The following is a 5,541-nucleotide window of genomic DNA, read 5'->3' as shown; positions in this document are numbered from 1 at the left end:
TCTTTCAGGCCAACATTTTCTTGTTCAACTAAGTGTAACTTCTCAACAATAGGGTCGATTGGCATTTCCGGTTCCACTACCTCCTAGATAAAAATATATATGTCAAGTTGGTCGGCGTAATTAATTGTCATATATATAATCAGAAAATGAAAATATGTAGTTATAAAAGATAATATACCACATCTGAATCATAGACAGGACGAGGGCCAACGGGGACGGATATCAAAACCATGGCGCTATACATATAAAAAAATCTTACACAATAAGAAAATTATATACAAGTAAATATGTAAATCATACAAATCAAAATTTGTTTTGGTAAATAAAAAAAATAGGCTCACCAAGGTTGTGTCGGTGACGGGGCGATCGACGGCGGTGAGGAAGGGGACAAGGCGCGCGACACTAAAAAAACCACAAATCATAATTAAATTTGAGCTCAAATTGCATATGTATACATAACAAATAATGAACTCTCTCTAGCTTAGGCATTTCATCAAACACCTAGCTAGCACAACAAAAATGAAATGAGGAAGAAAACGAGCAAAACTTGCAATGCCGGAAGAGGGAATGTTGATGCTAACCGTGAAAAGCTAGTATGCTCGCGGAAATCGTCTAAAGGAAACTACTCGCTAACTCGCTCGATTGATCGAATTCCTACTCTGAGAAGCTTTTCAGTTTTCCTTTCTCTCCAAGAATTTCAATAGGATGCTGGTCTAGCTTTTACTTCGGCGCCTACTTCCTTACTTCTCCCATATCAGTTACAACATCTTCCGTTTCCAAGTTTTCAGTGCCTTTTTCTTATAGTATACAAAATCGGATTCTGGATTGCTCTTCATTTCGTTCAATTTATCCCCTTGATAGATAGAAAGCTTAAACCCAGCTTGGGGAGAAAGATGAATCTTGGCGAGTAGGACCGATGGGTGCCAACAATCTTGACAAATGGTGGAGAAAAATGGGGATGGATTAGAGCTCCCAAGAGGAAGGAGAGAGCAAAAATGGAGTTGAGCTCGAGCTGGAAAAAATGGAGCTGAGCTCGGGGTGGAATATAGGGGTGCTCGGGGAGGAAGGAGAGGAGGGCTTTAGGACCGGTTTGTGTTAAAAACCGGTGCTAAAGGGTCTGACAGCGGGGCCCCGCAGTTGCTGCAAAAATGAGAAAACCTTTAGCACCGGTTTGTAATACAAACCGGTTCTAAAGGGTCTGTCCACTGGGCCCCCCTCCCTGCAGCAAACAGTCCAAAAACCTTTAGGACCGGTTTGTGTTACAAACCAGTTCTAAAGGCCTTGCGGCCATTTGCTGCAGGGAGGGGGCCCAGCGGACAGACCCTTTAGAACCGGTTTATATCCAATCCGGGTCCAATGTGGTTGGCTCAATGCCCTGTTTTCTACTAGTGATAGAGAGATGCAATTGTTCACACACATACATAGACGAATCACCCTATGCGACGACGACCAGCTGGCCTTGCCCGACGACCGGAGGGTGACAATCGATCAGGGGGTCTGTGTTCACGAAGACCACGACCGTACTGTCCCTCGTGTTCCTGTGTCTGCGACTCATGCATAGGTGGTGGAGTCTGAAATCCATATTGAGATGATGATTCTAAATTGTAGGTGAATGGCTATGACTCAGAATTGATATAAGATGGACCAATAATGTCCTGCTCGAAAAAATCATTTATCATTCCTGGGAGCGTGCATTGAGTATCATGGGTTTCTGTGAGTATTTCTTTCTGTACGCCACGCTGGGTATGTTCATCTCCCCATGATGGATCATTAATTTCCTGCTCCACGAAAAATTGTGTTTAAAATAAACTGTGTGTAGCAAAAAGATGTGTAAATAGAAGTTATGTAATTGCTTATTATAATTGTACATACCTGGCCGCTGTTGTAGCTTTGTGCTCCCTCGCTTGTCTGAGCCCAACGGTTCTCCTCGGGCATCCTAATCCCTCGCGTGGGCAGATATGGCTGAGATCCTTGAGTGTGTGCGCCATATGCTGTATATGCATCCTGCTCCACGAAATGAGTCTGTTCGGGCGTCGAACCTAAATCTGGAGCATTTACCTGTGATGTCTGCCCATGTATTGGTAGAGACGAGTCATGTCGTGGAAGTGTCGGCGTAGTATTAGGACCCTCTCCCCACCGCATGGACGACGACGGCGCCGCACTCGGTCTAGCTGACCTCGGTTCCGGAATGTTGTACGCTGCAGTGACAACGTCGTTCTCTGTACCGCATCTCGTAAACCTTGTGCTAACGAATTCGCTAATTTTTTTAAAGAAGGACCTGCCTTTAGGATCAATTCCCTGGGCTCGCATTCCTTCCCTCGCCATCGCTTGTACTTGGGTGCAAATATCAATCTGAAAAAAATCGTTCTTCGTTGGTTGAATTGTTCATGAAATGATGGACCTGAATAGCAAGATGTTGATTATTACCGCGGAGTCACGATAGTAAGCTGATGATGTGTCCATCCGTCTCTTTAACTGTTCCATATGCGTTGCATGTGTTGGCATCGTAGGTGGTTCACTCGTCAGTCTAGTACGCGTGCTCATGCGATACCAATTATAGTACGCTTCTGTCGTAGTTGCATCGTACGTTCTGCATAAATAAATTAACATTACTAAATTGACATCACATTCTGTATTTTGTAAGCACATAATTAAATTAACATTAGTAAAATTACCATTGTTGATGCACTATATTTTGTAGAGCTTCATTATTCCACTGATTTATCCATTCAATGTTTTCCGCATTCCAGTCCACACCAGATCGGCCCATATTGCTCATCCTGTAATTATAGATAACAAAAAAATTCAAGAATAGTTGATGGAATATCTATTTAGCTGCCTAGATAGCATTCATTTTTGCTGGAGTTTTCTGCATGCACATCCTCTTGAATAGCTTGAACCAATCTTTGTTTTTGAATTTCGAATAAAAATTAGCTGCCAAATGCCTCATGCACCACCTTGTCTCCAGATCGGGCCACCCCCAATCTGGATCTTGTGAAGCCTTAATTATCTCAAGCGCGCTTAATAGTTCGGTGTTGCGATCAGAGATGATGAAAACCCCTTCCCGATCTTTGATGACACCCATCTTCAGGCACCACAGGAACCATAGCCAACTATGTTTGTTTTCGCTCTCCACTAGTGCATAGGCAATAGGAAGAAGTTGATTGTTTGCATCAGCTGCCATCGTCACTAAGAGTGTGCCCTTGTACTTTCCAGTGAGAAATGTACCATCAATTGATACAACCGGACGACAATGCTTGAATGCTTGTATAGTCTGGGCAAATGCCCAGAATAAGCGGTCCAGGATTTGCTCGTCCGGGTTCAATGGATTTGGACGTTCTTTCCGGAAAACTTGAGTCCCCCTGTTAGCAACTGAAATCTGATGCAACATTCTAGGGGCAAAAGAGTACGCCTCCTCATAGGTTCCATACAACCTCTGAAATATCTTTTCCTTTGCATGACGAGCCTTGCTATAGCTGACAGGGAAACCAATCAGATCAGATGCAGTTGCACGCAAAGCCCTAATACTAATATTAAGATTTTACTGCACAATGGTTTGCATCACCTCTGACACATATTCTGCAGTCACATTGCGATGCTCTGAAAGAGTGCCGGTTTGCTCACAACCATGTTGCTCTATTTTCGTGACATGCCATGGCTGACATACCCCAGGCTTCTGGCGAGCAATAACTCTTCCGCGGCAACCCGCTTCGCGATGGATGCATATGAGCTTCAACTCCTTTTTATCAGACTGCTTCACTCTATGTTGCCTATGTATAGCAATTGCATAGCTATGTATTGCTTGTTTAGCAGATTTCTTATCTGGGAAAATCTGTCCAACGGCCAGACTCCCCGCGTCTAGGCCAGCACCAGAGTGAAATTCATTGGTGATGCTCATAACCTGTAAAAACTCTGGGTTGATTGCTGCAGCGACCGCCTTCTCAGGAGGAACAACTTCATCATCATCTGATTCCGAAGACGCAGAAGAATGACCATCATCGTCATTATCTAGCGCCTCCGGCAATCCCTCGACATGTTCGCTCATGTCAACGACCGCAGACCAATATCCCGTGTCATACACTTGTTGGCCACCTGTTGGTTCCGTTGGCTCGGCGTCGGGGGCTACAGTTGTGGCCATATGTTCGCCACCACTTGGTTCCGATGGGCCGGCGTCGGGGGCTACAGTTATGGCCAACTGGGCCTCACCGGCACCGGTACTGCACTCGGCGACATCACTGGCAGAAATGAACTCCACATAAACCATGGGTTGTCCATACATGTAGTTATTGGGATTGCTTGCAAAACCCATGTACGACGCCCATGCTCTTTCACCAGTAACCCGTCGCAGAACCCAACGATTTCCTCCTCAACCACGAAAGCCTCCAGTGTCTTTTTTTTTTCATTCATCGCTGAACCAAACACCGATCGGATGCACCTTCTAACTGCCGCATACTCTACATTAACCATGTCTTTCACTACAACCGTAGTCATCCCGCACCTAGACACATCCACACCAGAAGGACCCTCACGTACGATGTGCCCATAAAACACTAACAAATTTTCCATAGTACCTAACGAGCAGCCATATTTACATCGTTAGTCCATTAAAAATCATATTTTCATATTTACATTGTAATAACAACATCCATTACTTATCTTTTTTACATATAACAATTTAACAACATCCATTACATCTACGCATAATAATTTATATTGTACCATTTATCGTGACACTACATCTATAAAATAAATAGAAGATGAATTACAATATGTCATTCATACCTCTGGTTTAAATAAGGATATCCTTCCGAATATAATATATCACCAGAATAATATCAGCGAATTCCACCTATTTTCATATGAACAAAAATATTACACACATAATTATTTCCATGCTAGCAAAAGTCTAAAATACATACTGCATGCATATATATATCACGAGTCATATTTCTACGGGGTTGACAAATTATCACATAAACAAATATATTACACACGCGTCTTGCATGTACTAATACTAATGGAGCTAACATATTATTACATGTTTTTTACAAAAATGCTAGTTACATAGGCATTTTTTCGGCTCCTTTCTAAATACCAGTTGCATGCAAACACGAACAAATCATCGGTAATATATGAACATAGTCGACCTATTATCACATGAACACAAATATGAACAGAGTCTCATACCTTGATCTTCAACTTAGTAGTTCATATCGCATGACAAAATAGTTCCACAAAAGTGATAATACAGTCCCTAAGACAAAAGATAAACACATACTTAGAAACTAATCGAACAAAATAAAACATCATGCATGCAAACACGACCAACAGAAATGTAAAGCTCTTACCTTGATCTAACTTTTTTTCAACTAAAACGTCTTCAAAATAGTTCCATGAAAGTGATAATACACTTCCTAAGACAAAAGAAAGAACATACTTACAAACTAATCAAACAAAATAAAACATCATGCATGCAAACAAGACCAAAAGAAATGGAAAGCTCTTACCTTGATCTATCTTTTCTTCAACTGCAACGTCTTC

The 5,541-nt window shown here is 42.3% G+C and overlaps 1 long non-coding RNA gene across 1 annotated transcript; it reads right to left on the bottom strand.

Moving 5' to 3' along the window:
• Positions 1-4,528: 4,528 nt before the first annotated feature.
• On the bottom strand, positions 4,529-5,230 carry LOC123406924. Its single transcript, XR_006612498.1, has 3 exons — positions 5,188-5,230; positions 4,783-4,849; positions 4,529-4,571 (listed from the first exon to the last, which is right to left on the bottom strand). It is a non-coding gene; the product is annotated as an uncharacterized LOC123406924 (long non-coding RNA).
• Positions 5,231-5,541: the final 311 nt, after the last annotated feature.

The sequence above is a fragment of the Hordeum vulgare genome, chromosome 7H (assembly GCF_904849725.1).
Source record: "Hordeum vulgare subsp. vulgare chromosome 7H, MorexV3_pseudomolecules_assembly, whole genome shotgun sequence".
Lineage (NCBI taxonomy): Eukaryota > Viridiplantae > Streptophyta > Magnoliopsida > Poales > Poaceae > Hordeum > Hordeum vulgare.
This window is presented reverse-complemented; position numbering and strand designations above follow the sequence as displayed.